Source organism: Pteropus alecto, unplaced genomic scaffold (genome assembly GCF_000325575.1).
Source record: "Pteropus alecto unplaced genomic scaffold, ASM32557v1 scaffold8, whole genome shotgun sequence".
Lineage (NCBI taxonomy): Eukaryota > Metazoa > Chordata > Mammalia > Chiroptera > Pteropodidae > Pteropus > Pteropus alecto.
The window spans coordinates 5,098,755-5,113,580 of NW_006494609.1; positions in this window are offsets into that span (position 1 = coordinate 5,098,755).

Consider the following 14,826-nt stretch of genomic DNA (forward strand, 5'->3'; position numbering starts at 1 on the left):
TGGAGCCTTGGAGTACCTTTTAAAATTAAGCAGCAAAGTCTGTGGGGCCTGGACGTGGTGGCTCTCAGGAAGTGCTTGATTACTGCTGATGGGAACAAGGGAAGCGGCCAGCCAATGACTGGGCACAGACGCAGGCCTAATCTCACTTTGGGGTCAGACAGTTACCACCTAACAAAAGGGAACACACAGTGCACCCAGGAAATGTACATATGTACAAACACCCACCAGTGTGCTGAAAACTGATTTTACCTCTCCTCTCTCTTGCCCTTACCACAGAGCTAACAGAAATAATAAATCCTAGGGCCATATGGACTTCAATGTTATCTGCCTAGACACGTCCCTATAATAGTGATTCTTCTCAGGGGACTGTGGCCATCACAAACTGGTTCAGCCTTAAGGTTGACCATTTATTGCCCTAGCAACCAGAGCCCACAGTTGGTATATTCATGGTGGAGGTAAAACAGGGTTTCTAGGCACAGCAAGCTACCTGAGCTTAGGACACGCAAAGACATGATGGAGACTGATTCTGTTGCCTGGATAGGTATAATCACACATTCCGTAGCCAGCCCCTGGAGAAGTCAACCCAGAAACCACAACCTGAGCCTTTGCAGTAGCTGCTGAACTGGCTACTTTCTGTATCATTTAATACAGTACCAGATCTTATTTACAATAGAAAACTTCCAGAGAATTTGAAGAAAGATAAAATTTCCTCCATTTGTTTTATTACTGCATGATTCTTTATAGGATTTGCTGTGTATAATTTAAAAAATTTATATAAGTAACACATAAATATGTTCTTATAAAAAAATCAGACAACAGAAAAGCATAGGATAAAAAATCCCTCCCATTCTCTCTTCCCCACTATTATATTTGGATGTATCTTTTCCTCTGTGTATTTATAAACATATATATACATATACAGATAACAGTCTTATTTAGTTTTTACATTAGTGTGTTATATATATACAATAGTTTTACATAGTAGTTTTTACACCATACATATAGTTTTACAGTTTCTTGTCTTTCAGTAACCAATATATCCTGAGCCCTTTTCATGTCACTGCATTCTTGTGAAGGGCTGCATAGTTGTTATTACAGTATGTATGAACCATAACTCAATGAGCTCTTTCCAAAAAAATTCCCTACTGTAACATTTGGGTTGTATCCAGTTCTCCACTATTATGAACAACACTGTAATAAACATCTTTTTACACATATCATTGTGTCCCTGTTTACGGGATATCTAGAAGTACAATTGCTGGGCCAAAATTTGGCTAAACACTGATAATATAATAGCTTTATCAATTTACATTCTCACAGTAGTAAGTGCCCATTTTCACACATCCCAATACTGGATATTCATTCATTCAACAAAAACATATTGAGCAACTACTATGTGCCGGGCACTGTTCTGGAAACCAGGGCACACCTCTGCCTTGTGGCACTCATAGTCTAGTGAGTAAAACAATTAACAATTATTTTTCATTTCTGTTTTCTTAAAAAAGCATTATTTCCTTAGTAAATTATGTAGAGTTTTGTCATAAACGCTATAAAAAAATAGACCATGGTAAAGAAAATTAGGAATGCCAGTGAGATTGAGATTTGGAATAGAGTAGTCAAGGAAGGCCTTACCCAGGAGATATTTGAGCTTTCTTTGAAGGAAGCGAGAGTGTGAATTTTGAGGAAAGTTCTAGGTAAAGGAAATCAAACAGTCCAGTGCCAAGGCTTGGAGTGGGTGTGTACTTGGTCTACTCAGAGGCGCAGCAAAGATGCCAGTGTAGCTTGTACAGAGTTGGTCAGAGTGATAAGGAATTTTCATTCAAAAGGCTAATCAGCTCTCTGTTCTGTTTCTGTAAATATGCTTGCTGCATGGGCTGGGCTTAACCCAAAATTGACTAAAGACTCACCTTCCCTTTGCTTGTTCTAAGCAACAAATGTAACTGTGTAACTGTTTGTACCCCCTAGCAACTGCCCTGCTTTCTAACACTTTGTAACTCACTATGTAGCCCATAGTAACTCCCACCCTTGTAATGCAATGTAACTACCTGCTACCATAGCAACTCCTGCCTCTTTGTAGCAGCCTGAGTTCAAATTACCCAATCAGGCAGTGCCAAAAAGGGTCTCTATAAAGAGTGTTGCAACTGAGCTCTTGGCCCAGATCATCAGAACACTAGCTCCTCTGGGACCGCCAGCGTAATAAATCTGAGTTCTCCAACTCTCCGGATACTGCTTGGTTTCTTGCCAGTCTGATTTTGGATCTTTTCTGTAACATTTCTGGAGGCCCCAGCGATATTCCAACCATGCTGGCCATTTTAGCTGCCAAACTGGTGGCTCCGCCAAGCTAGGGCGGAGGGGCTCCGAGACGAACAAGGAAGAGCGCCACCTGATGAGTATTCCGGGTTCTCTTTCGGACCAGCGCCCTGACTCCCGGGACAGCTGAGCCCCCAACTGGACTCATAGGAGGGATGGCCCAATTCACCAGGAACGACCACAGGATAAGGTAAGGTCCCAGGATCAGCCCCCAGTCAGGTCCCGTCTCCGGATGGAAAAGGAGCTTGATCACCTCCTAGTCTTCAGTAAGAAGACATTGGTCAGGGTCTTCCCAATGGGAAAAGACATTGGGATCTCCAAAAGGGGGTTGGAGATATCAGGGTCTCCCCAGTGAGGGAGATGTCAGGTTTGGGCTAGGGCCTTCCAAAAAAGGGGAAGGCAATGTTTTAACCTGATGTATGAATGAGTGAATGAGTGAGTGGCTTTGTCGACTTGATCGGTCAGGTACGAGCTTTTGGCTCCCTGGCTGGGCACCTTTAAAGTCCTCTAAAGGCTATGGAGTCCGTGTGCTCATTCTGCGGTTCCGTGGTTATGGCATACGGTCCAGGGCAGCAATGAACTAGTGTTTGATCGTAAGTCACAAAGCTGAGTCCGCTACGGCTAAGCGTCACCTAAGCTCCCTGGAAGGGAACACGGCCAGATGAGCATCTGAAAGGTCTCCTCTTTGGAGGAGGCGCCCACCCTTGTTTGTCTTGGCATCACCGTTGCAGAGTAGAATAAGTTGGGTCAACATTAAGTAAAGGGTGAGGGGTTTCCATTATCCTCCGGCGGGTAGAGGAAACCGTGGTCTCTCAGGTATATAGGGTGGAGGGTGGAGTGTGTTTGGCGTATGTTTGTGTGTGACTGAGACATGGCCTGACCAAGAAGTGGGAGTTGAACCCCTATCTATGGGTCCATGGTGAACCTCATATGGCTTAAGGTGGTATCACTGGATCTCCATGAGGAGTCTACTCTAGTGATCCGGGTTGGGGGTTTATACTGACCTACCAATGCTGAGAGGTGCCTGAAATGTCCCCGTGAGGGGTGTGGCCGGAGACGGGATAAGCGAGTGACGACCCCTCCAAAATTTCCCTGACCCTGTCCCCTAACCCTCCGTGTGGCGTGACTGTTGTCTGTTGCGGGAGGACTTGGGGGTACATAGGGAACGCCATGATGGTCAAGAACTTCGAGGTAAGAGATAAAATGGCCTTTTTGAAATAAGGGCCCTCTGTCAAATTATTTTCTTGAAAATTTTAAGGTCTATTTTCCTCCTCCACTAGGGAATTCCTTAAGGCAGATATGGGGTGAAGTTCCTCTAAGTCAACGGTCTTAAATTATATGTTGAAAAATTTTAAGAAAGGTTTCTCAGAAGATTATGGGGTCAAGCTGACCCTGGGAAAGCGCCTTACACTTTGTGAGCTTGAATGGCCTGCCTTTGGGATAGGATGGCCCTCGGAAGGGACCCTAGACCTCCCCACTGTGAGAGCTGTGTACTGGGTAGTGACAAGGACCCCTGGACATCCAGACCAGCTTCTGTACATAGACTCATGGTTGCAAATCATTACTGTAGTGCCCCCTTTAGTCCAGTTCTGCACGAATAGGCAGGGTCAGAGTAAGGTACTTGTGGCCCGACTGACTCAGGGAAAGGACAAGGAAGAGCCAGCAAAAATCATCCACTGAGTAGATCCTGAGGAAGGACCTATTTTCCCACTGCTGTACATCCCAGCAGTTCTACCAGCTAGCCACTCTACCCGCGATGGCCAACCAGCCCTCCACCACCAGTGCCTTCGCCGCCCCAACAGCCCGAGGAGCCACCAAGCACGAGTCCACGGTGCCTTTGCTCAGCCACGCAACCAGCTCAGCAATCTACGGCCCTTCAGATGCCCCTCCGAGAAGCACGAGGTCCTTTTGAGATTGAAGAAGATGGCACACTCTAGCCGGACTGCCCTGTCCTCTACTATCAGCCATTCAGCACAAACAACTGTTAGCAGCACACCCCACCCTATTCAGAGAAACCCCAGGTGATGATTGATCTGCTTGAGTCCATCTTCCAAACTCATCAGCCTACCTGGGATGACTTCTGTCAACTCCTCCTGACTCTCTTCAACACTGAAGAACGATGCTGGATTCTGTCAGGAACGCGAGAATGGCTTCAAGGTCAAATACCAGATGGTGTACTAGACCCTGCAGCATGGGCCTCAGGGGCTGCAACTGACACCAGGCCCAAATGGGACTTCAACGTACCACACAGAAGAGAGTCTTTCAGCAGGTACTGGTAGGCCATACTGCAAGGGGTGAAAGTTGGGGCTAGGAAGCTGATAAATAGGTCAAAAATGGCAGAGATTCTCCAGGGGCCCGGGGGACGACCTGGAGGTCGCAAACACGGTGTTTGTAAACCTCGACCGGGAGGCCCAAAAGGTAGGTGACAAATGGATGAAACAAAAGGTGTCCCTACTGGCAGCTGCATTAGGGAACCCAGGTCCAGTACAACAGACTGCTGCTCCTTCACGGACGAGAGAAACCAAAAGGAGACCCCCACTTCACTACAACCAATGCGTCTACTGCAAGAGACCAGCCATTGGAGGAATGAGTGCTCTCATCATAGGAAAACGCCTGGAAGGCCAAAGAAGTTCAATCAACCTTGTAAAGGAAAATACCAGCCTGAACCAGCCGTCCAAAAGCTCATCGGCCAGGCTGAAGAACACTCAGAGTTGGAACAACCGAGATCCCCAATCCTAAGCCCCCAGGAGCCTACGGTTGCAATAGAAGTAGGGGGCCAACCAATGACTTTTATGGCGGACACTGGGGCTGAATACTCTGCGGTAACTAAGCCTGATGGGCCATGGGGGACCGAGTTGTCCGCTTGTTCTGTAAAGCCTGCTCATGCCAGTTAGGGGCCACCTAGTGACTCATGAGTTCTCGTACCCACCAGAGTGCCCCATCTCCTTTTGGGTAGAGACTTATTAACAAAGCTTGGAGCACAAATCACCTTTACCCTAGGGAAGCCCACCAGCCTCACACAGGAGCCAGCCTGCTCTAACGATGGCTGTGACTGTGCCCAGGGAGGACGAATGGCGTCTTTATTCTCTAGGAGAAAAACAAACAAATCTAACCAGTCTGCTAGAAGAGTTTCCTACTGTCTGGGCAGAAAAGGGGGCCCCAGGTCTCGCCAAAAATCATACACCCATCATGGTAGACCTGAGACCAGGGGCCATCCCTGTCACACAAAGGCAATATCCAGTGTCACGGGAAGCATACCTAGGAATTTGAGACCACATTCAGCGGGCGCGCAATGCCGGAATTCTAGTTGAGTGTCAGTCACCTTTGAACGCTCCACTCTTGCCTGTTAAGAAGCCTGGAGGGAATGATTACCACCCTGTCCAGGACCTCCGCGCCATCAACAATGCAGTGGTCACTATCCATCTGGTGGTCTCGAACCCGTACACCCTCTTGAGTCTCTTCCCTGCACAAGTGAGCTGGTTTACATGCCTTGACCTTAAAGATGCCTTCTTCAGTCTCCGGTTATCCCTGGCCAGTCAGCCTTTGTTCGCCTTCGAATGGGAAGACCCACACACCGTGAGGAAAACACAAATGACCTGGACTCGACTGCCACTGGGCTTCAAGAACTCACCCACCCTGTTTGGCGAGGCGCTGGCTGCAGATCTTGCTGCCTTCCCTGGAGAGACTTTGAACTGCACATTACGTCAGTATGTAGATGACCTGCCGCTGGCTAGCCCCACCCAAGGAGACTGTTGTCAAAGTACTAGAGCCTTACTGGTCCTACTCTCTACCATGGGCTACAAGGTATCATGGAAAAAGGCTCAAATCTGCAAATAGGAGGTCAGATACCTTGGGTTCATAATCTTGGAAGGACATTGGACACTTGGACACGAAAGGAAAACTGGCCATCTACTCAATACCTTGGCCAAATATCAAGAAAGGGGTCTGTGAATTCCTAGGGGCTGCCGGATTCTGTCGTATCTGGATACCAGGCTTCTCTGAGACTGCCAAGCCACTGTATGAGGCCACAGAGGGGTCTGGAAAAGACTCCCTGGAATGGGGCTCTAGACAAGAAAAAGCTTTCAGAGAAATAAAGAGACTCTTAACCAGGGCCCCAGCATTAGGACTGCCGGATGTGACACGGGACTTTAACCTCTTCGTACATGAGAAGAATCACACTGCACTGAGGGTCCTCACACAAATATTCAGGCCATGGCAATGCCCAATTTCATATCTGTCCAAACGGCTAGAGCCGGTGGCTGCGGGATGGCCGCCATACCTCCAGGCCTTAGCTGCCATGGTAATCCTGGTCAGAGAAGCAGACAAGCTTACGCTGGGACAAAATATGAATGTAAAGGTCCCCCATGCTGTAACTGCATTAATGAATAATCAAGGACAAAAGTGGCTGACCAATGCCAGAATAACTCATCAGGGACTGCTTTATGAAAATCCACGAGTCTGCCTCGAAACTGTATGAACATTAAACCCCGCCACGTTTCTGCCCACTGAGGAGGGGCCTCCCGACCACAATTGTGAGGAGGTCACAGATGAAGTTTACTCAGGTAGGCTGGACCTGACAGATGTTCCTCTTCAGAACCTAGAGCTAGTATTGTTCACCAACAGGAGCAGCTTCATCCATGAAAGACAGTGCAAAGCCGTAACGCGGTAACAACTACCGATGAGGTAATCAGAGCGGAGGCTCTGCTGCAGGGCTGGTCAGCACAGTGGGCCGAACTATGGGCTGAAGGGAAATAGGCCAATATCTCCACCAACTCAAGGTATGCCTACCTTGCACATACATGGGGCCCAGGAGCAGCTTCATCCATGAAAGACAGTGCAAAGCCGTAACGCGGTAACAACTACCGATGAGGTAATCAGAGCGGAGGCTCTGCTGCAGGGCTGGTCAGCACAGTGGGCCGAACTATGGGCTGAAGGGAAATAGGCCAATATCTCCACCAACTCAAGGTATGCCTACCTTGCACATACATGGGGCCATTTATAAAGAGAGGGGATTACTGATGGTGGGAGGAAAAGAAATCGAGAACAAAGAAGAAATCCTCCCACTGTTAGATGCAGTTTGGACGCCTTCTAAAGTGGCAGTCATTCACTGCAAAGGCCACCAAAGAAGAACCGATCCTGTCAGTAGGGGAAACTGCCTAGCAGACCAAGCAGCTAAGGAAACTGCCCACCAACCGAGTGCCAAAACAGGTCCTAAGCCAATCTCCAAGGTTCTCCTGGCACCAGAATTTCCTCTATCCCCAAAATACACTAAAGCAGAAGAACAATGGGCTTCAAGTGAAGAGGGAACCAGGAGGAAGGAGGTGGGAGCTTCCAGATCAGAGACTTTATTCCCACTGCGCTGGCAGTTCAGCTAGTAAAACAACACCATGAATTAACTCACCTGGGGAAGACTTCTTTAGAAAGCCTGTTGGGCTGCTACTACCTAACTCAAACTACTACCCAAACTCCCAACCCTGTGCGCCCAGATCAGTGCTAGGTGTCTGGCTTGTGCATGAAACAATGCTGGCCAAAGACCAAGGTCTAATTCAGGGGTGCAAACAATTGGAACTATCCTATTTGAAGACCCAGAAGCGGACTTTACTGAGGTCAAACCCTGCAGGGGCCATAGATATTTGCTTGTGTTAGTTTGCACCTACTCCAGATGGGTTGAAACTTTTCCTACACGCACTGAACGGACCATAGAAGTAGCTAAAGCCTTATTAAGGGAAATTGTTCCAAGATACAGGCTACTTCTTTCTATAGGACCAGACAATGGACCTGCCTTTGTGTCCAAGATAGTTCAGCCCTGTCCAAAGCTCTAGGAATCAAATGTTAGCTCCAAACAGCCTACAGGCCACAGAGTTCAGGAAAAGTTGAACACATGAACCAGATCGTCAAAACCACTCTAGCTAAGCTTTGTCAGGAAACCCAGTTACCTGAGATTGATTCGCTGCTTTTGGCTCTACTCTGAATGCAATGCACCCCAAGGACTTCAGGCTACTCGCCTTTCAAAATCCTTTACGGGGGACCTCCCCCAGGGATAGGGAAGTTAAAAAGAGACCCTCGATTAATGGCTGACCTAGAGGTGTCCCAACACCTTCAAGCCTTAGGGAAGATCATCCTCCGCATTGCTCAGGAAACTTTAGAAAGGGACCCTATCTGTTTAGGGAATTGGGTCCGCCCTTTTTAGCCAGGAGATGAAGTAAGAGTTAAAGATTGGAAAAAAGAGCTGCTCCAGCCAAGCTACTGCTATTAAAGTTGCAGGTATCGCCCCATGGATCCACCACACACAGGTAAAGAGAGCAGCACCTCTGGGAAAACTGGGAGACTTGGACTGCAGAGCCTATTCCTGATCAGCCACTCCGAGTCACGTTCCGGAGGCAGCAGAAATCCACCTGAGATCTTCGACCTTGCTCTGCCCACTCCTGTAAGCTGGCCACTCTACGCACGGCAGAAGCCTGAGGAATCTCATCGTGGGGCTCCTTATAATTGGACCCTGGTGAGGGAGGGAAATTAGGGCAGAGAACTGTGAACCATGTATCCATGTCACCAAGAAAGGTCAAAGAATTTCTACTACCTTACTTTTCTATAGCTACTGTGAATGCCAGAGAACTTGGAAAGGGACCTTTATCTACGACCAGACTCAATATTCAGTATGTGACCCAGGAAATAACCATCCTTATGTATGTCATAACCCAAATGACCCTCCCACTGAAATAGTTTTTGAAATAAGGGTAGCTTTAGGGGACTGAGGGGGATGGACAGATGGACCCGCATTGGCCCAGGCTAGAGTAAAAGGAAACCCCAGTCAGACTACCCTAAAGTTTGATGCTTGTGCTGCTGTGAGTCAGGGCCAATGGGTGGAAGGGAGATCCTACGGATCTCTCAGCTGGGAAAAAAAAGCTACAGGACAGAAGAAAAGTGTATATATCCTCACAGCTTTGCATGTAAAAGAAGCTGTGCCTATTGGTCATGTGTCCTATGGGCTACTTGGGAAAAAGACACCACCAATAAGAGGTGTATTTAAAAAAAGAGGGGAAACTCTATCAAATTGCACCACACATGAGTGCAATCCATTAGAACTAATCACAACCAACCCCCTGAACCCCCGTTGGAGGTCTGGACAAGTATTAACACTTGGCATTGACGGGACAGGGCTAAATCCCTATGTTCAAATTCGTATCAAAGGTCAAGTACTAGACCATCCAGCTTGAGCCTTTCAGGCTTATAAGTTCTTCTACAAGGAAGTAACTGAACCCTTACTGCCCGCCCCCCCCAACAATCAACTAAAAACTTATTTCTCAAAATGGCTGAAGGAATAGCTCACTCACTGAATGCCACTTCCTGCTATGTGGGGAAACTCTAATGGGGGATAGGTGGTTGTGGAAAGCTACAGAATTAGTTCCCACCAAGGCAATGCCAAATATAACGGTCCCACGCATCTCTGATGATGGTCAATGGACTTTACAACATACTATTATAAGGCCTGGCTATTATAATACTGCCTGGTTAGAGGTGTAAGAAATCTCACAGAGTCAATCGGAAACTTAATTTGCCTAGGCCAACGATATTATAATGCCACCTCCAAACAAAGCGTGTGGTGGGGAAACAGGACAGAAATAAATTGGTTGGCCAGATTCCCAGAGCTGACTAGAGCCTGGCAGGACCCAGGCAGGGTCCAAGACTTGATAGCCCCACGTGAGCTTTACCGGATTTGTGGAAACAAGGCCACATTCACCTCCCCAATAATTGGGAAAGGAGCGGTATAATTGGCATGATAAAGCCTTCCTTTTTCCTCTTACCTCTGAAAACAGGGGAACTGCTTGGTTACCCAGTACCGCAATCCTTACAATGGGTAAAAAGAGAGCTCCAAATAGGGGACTGGAAGGACGATGAATGGCTCCCAGAGCGAATAATCTAATACTATACCGCCATTTACATGTTACTGTACCGCCATTTACATGTTAAACGGGATTATCTGACTGCAGGTGGTCTTAGAAATCATTACTAACGAGACTGGGAGAGCCCGGACCCTCTTTGCACATCAACAGACTCAGATAAGGAATGCCATCTACCAAAACTGGTTAGCACTAGACTATCTTTTAGCAGCAGCAGGAGGCGTGTATGGAAAATTCAGTCTCACCAACTGTTGCCTACAGATGACCAGGGCCAGGCAGCTGAGAATCTTGTTGGAATAAGGACAAAACTGGCACTGTGCCCGTGCAAGTATGGCATGGATGGAACCCCAACAGCCTTTTGGGGGAATGGTTCTCTACCTTCCGAGGCTTTAAAATCTTAATTGGGATAGTACTCCTCCTCCTCGGGGCCCGTCTTCTTCTGCCTTGTCTGTTGTCTCTTGTTGTTGGGTTGATTACCTCCCTCACAGAGGCTATAGTAGAAAGACTGCCGCAAAGATCCTTATGCTGTGGAATTACCAGCCCCTGGCCCAAGGAGATCAAGAGGGAGATCAAGAGAATTATGCCTGATAAGAATTTAAATGGGCATCAAAAGGGGGGATTGATGAGGAATTTTCATTCAAAAGGCTAACCAGCTCCCTATTCTGCTTCTGTAAATATGCTTGCTGCATGGGCTGGGCTGTACTCAAAACTGACTAAAGACTCACCTTCCCTTTGCTTGTTCTAAGCAACAAATGTAACTGTAATTGTTTGTACCCCCTAGCAACTCCCTCGCTTTGTAACTGCTGGTAGGCCATAGCAACGCCTGCCCTTGTAAGGCAATGTAACTACCTGCAACCACACCAACTCCCACCACTTTGTAGCAGCCTGTGTTCAAATTACCCAATCAGGCCATGCCTAAAAGGGTCTCTAAAAGAATGTTGCAACTGAACCCTTGGCCCAGATCTTCAGAGCACTGGCTCCTCAGGGACTGCCGGCGTAATAAACTGAGTTCTCCAACTCTCCGGGTGCTGCTTCGTTTCTCACTGGTCTGATTTTGGATCTTCTCCACAATAAGATGACCAAGTGGAAAGGGGGTCAGACTGGGTTGGAATTTGTAGCTAACTGAAAGGACTTTGGCTTTAACTTGGTGAAGAGTGACATTAAAGGTTTGAGCACAAGAGTGACAGGATCTGCCTTAGGTGTCCACAGCCTCACTCTGGCTATGTTAAGAATAAACTATGGGGTAAGGGGTGGGGACAGCATGGAAGGAGTCAGGAGTCTGTTGCAATAATCTGGTTGAGAGATGACTAATAGCGGCTTGGGCCAGGGCAGTAACAGTGAGTGAGGTGAAGAGAAGTGTTTAGAAGAGAAGTGTGGCTACTTTGAAGGTAGTGCCAATATTTACTGTGAGATTACAAGTAGGGTGTGAGTGAGAGGAGTCGATTATAATCTCTTTAATTTTGCCAAATTCAAGAGTACAAATTTACATCTCATTGCTTTAATTTGCATTTCTCTAACTACTAGTGAGATCAGCATCTTTTCACATGTTTACTGGCTATTCGTATTGTTTTCTTGAGTGGTTTCAGTTTTGTTTTCCTTTCCTTTGGTTAATGCTTAAGTTCCTTACCAAAAATCTTGCCCATGGGGTAGCTTTGCTTGCTGTTTATCCAAACTCTGAGATTTCTCATTTTAGAAATACAGTATTGTAGGGCTGGTGGTTACACAGGATTACTTGGTCAAACCTCCTTACAGATGAGCAAATGGGCTTCAAAAGCTTAACTGAGGCTTAGCTGAGCGACTTATTCAAGGTCACACAGGCAAGTATTGGCACTGTTATTAAAATTTAGCTTTCCTGATAACCACTCTATTTCACTTTTCATCCACAATATCATTTTATCTTATAAAGAAATCTGCTTAACTAATAAAACAAATTGAGAGCCAACAACCTCATCTCCATGAGGGCTCAAATTTGGATAGGACAGTTGATTAAAAAGAATTCAATAAAAATTTATGACCCAGGCTAAGAAACTACATTTGCATTGCTTTTTTTCCACTGCAACCTTTGAAACAGAAGAAAACAGGCAAGGTGTCTTTCCTGCCCAGCTCCTCCAGCCCTAGTCATACTGAGATCAATAATCATTTCCCAGCTCCTTTCCGCCTCATTACCATTCTAATTTGCCTTAGTCGAATCTACCTAGGGTATTGGGGGTTTTTTTTCCCCTCCTGTAATAAACCAACCTTTTAGACTAAGGGAAAAGAGAAAAGGGATAAGACCAGCTTGTCTTAGTGAAAAAGGAACTGGGAGAACTAGAACATGGCAAGCCAAGTCCTGCTGAGTCTCTGCTGTTAGCAGTCCATCCGTGTCTCACTGAGGGCGTGGGGTCCTTCTAGGAAAATCCCCATGCAGGGTGCTGAAAGAAGGCAAAAGGCTCTATTGAAATAATAAGCAAGACTCTGGACTGGAACTGATGAGGGCGCACATTTAGAGAGGTGAGTAGACACTTTACAAACTGCTGCTGAGCTTAGCGTGTGCCTGACTTGCCCCCTTTCAAAAACATCACAAAGACCTTTTTCAAGAGAGCAATTTATATTCGCTGTAGAAAATGTGGAAGATAGCAGATTATAACTCTCCAGCCTTTTCTGTGCACGAATACACTGTGCATACAAAAACATTGGTAAAATGCTGTGCATGCTGTTTTTAAGCAGTTTTTCTCAGTTAACATATTGAGCATTTCCTTCAAGTATTAAATATATATCCAAAATATGATTGATAGTGGCTATATAGTATTTTACTACATAAAATAAGTTCATCACGAAAGCCCTTTTTGTTGAACAATGTTGATGTTCCTAGATTTGCATCATTATTCTCATTGTGGTATACATATCCTTCCAGTTTTCAAAAAAAATGTAAACATTCTATACAATATTAGGTTATTATGCAGTTTCATATTTGGATTTTTTCCTTTAATGTTGTGCATTTTCTTATCTACCATTCTTCCAAAATATGACTTACTGGCTTACAGTGTTCCACTGCACGTTTATGTCGTGTCATACCCAGTAAGATATAAGCGCTACAAAGGCAGGTACTTTGTGTAGTCGAAGAATAATGCTTCTTACAAAGAGTGCTCAATAACCATTTATTGAACGAATACATGAATTTAATCAACCAACTCCTTGTTGCTGGATATTGAGCTTATTTCAACATTTAACTATTACAAACAAGCTTACACAAAAATCTTGTGGACAGCTCTAATTACCTCTTTAGACTCAACTCCTAGAAGCGAAATTTATTGGGTCAAATGGCACACATTTTAAAACATAATTAGGATAACCGTATAATTTATCATCAAAACCAGTTCACTTCTGAGGGGAAAAGGGGACATAATTCGGGACTTCCCTGGCCAAACTGGGATGTAGTATTATACGTTAACATACCAAACTATGCTTTAGAGGTTACAGCAATTCACATTCCCACAAGCAGAGTACTAGGGTGCTGATATCCCCAGGCCTAAGTTATGACTCCACTCTTGATAGCATAAACGTCCTAGATCATAATGAATATACTCTGGCATTTTGGACATAAAATAATAAACAAACAAAAGAAAATCTTACCCTTAGTCCCTTCTCCTGTTTTGAGGTTCCTTTCTAGGGGGTTTAGTTTTCTTTCTAGGTGTCGGCGAATGTTTTCTGTAAGAGGCCAGATGGTATCTTTTAGGCTTTGTAGGCTACATGGTCTCTGTTGAAATTACTCAACTCTGTCATTCTAGCATGAAAGCAACCACAGATAATCTGTAAATGAATAAGTGTGGCTGTGTTCCAATGAAACTTTATTTATAGACACAAATTTGAATTTCATGTAATTTTCATGTTACAAAATATTATTCTTTTTTTTCCTCCAACCATTTAGAAATGTATAAATTATTCTTAGTCTATGGGCAGTACAAAATCAGGAGGCAGGTCATAGTCTGCTGACCCAACTTAGAAAATGTTTGGTAGACACTAAAACAAACCTGGGGGGATCATCCTCATGTAAATGTAGAAAAATTATCAATTTTTCCTTTTCCCTGAACCGCATAATTTTCTTACTGTTAGAGTTGCACAATATACATCTTTAACTACATGTGCTTCATGAAAATATAAATAATTTAATTGTGCAAACAATTCCGCTCATCCCCCCACTCAATGAGCACATTGATAGAGGAAGCCTAGGCTGTGAGAGGAATCTGCTCATCTTTGGGCTGGCCTCTGTTTCCACATAGCATAAACATCTTGCTTCACGGAGTTTGAGTTATGGTTTGGATTCATATTTTTCGGACAACATTGCCCCTAAACATAAACCAACACCTTTATATGTCAACCGAATATAGAGAACAATCTGCTCTAACGATGAAGGATAAGCTGCCTCTTTGGATTTATTAAACAACACTATGATGATTGCCAGTGGGTCACATATAATGTGCACTACAAAAAACTTAAGGGATTTTTTTCTAGTGGTAATTTATATAAAATTTCTGTCATGTACTAATTTTAAAACCTAAGGAATGACTTTTATTTTTCCTTAAAAAAACCCAACCTACCAAAGATTACAATAGGAACTCAATATTCAATGCTCATTTAA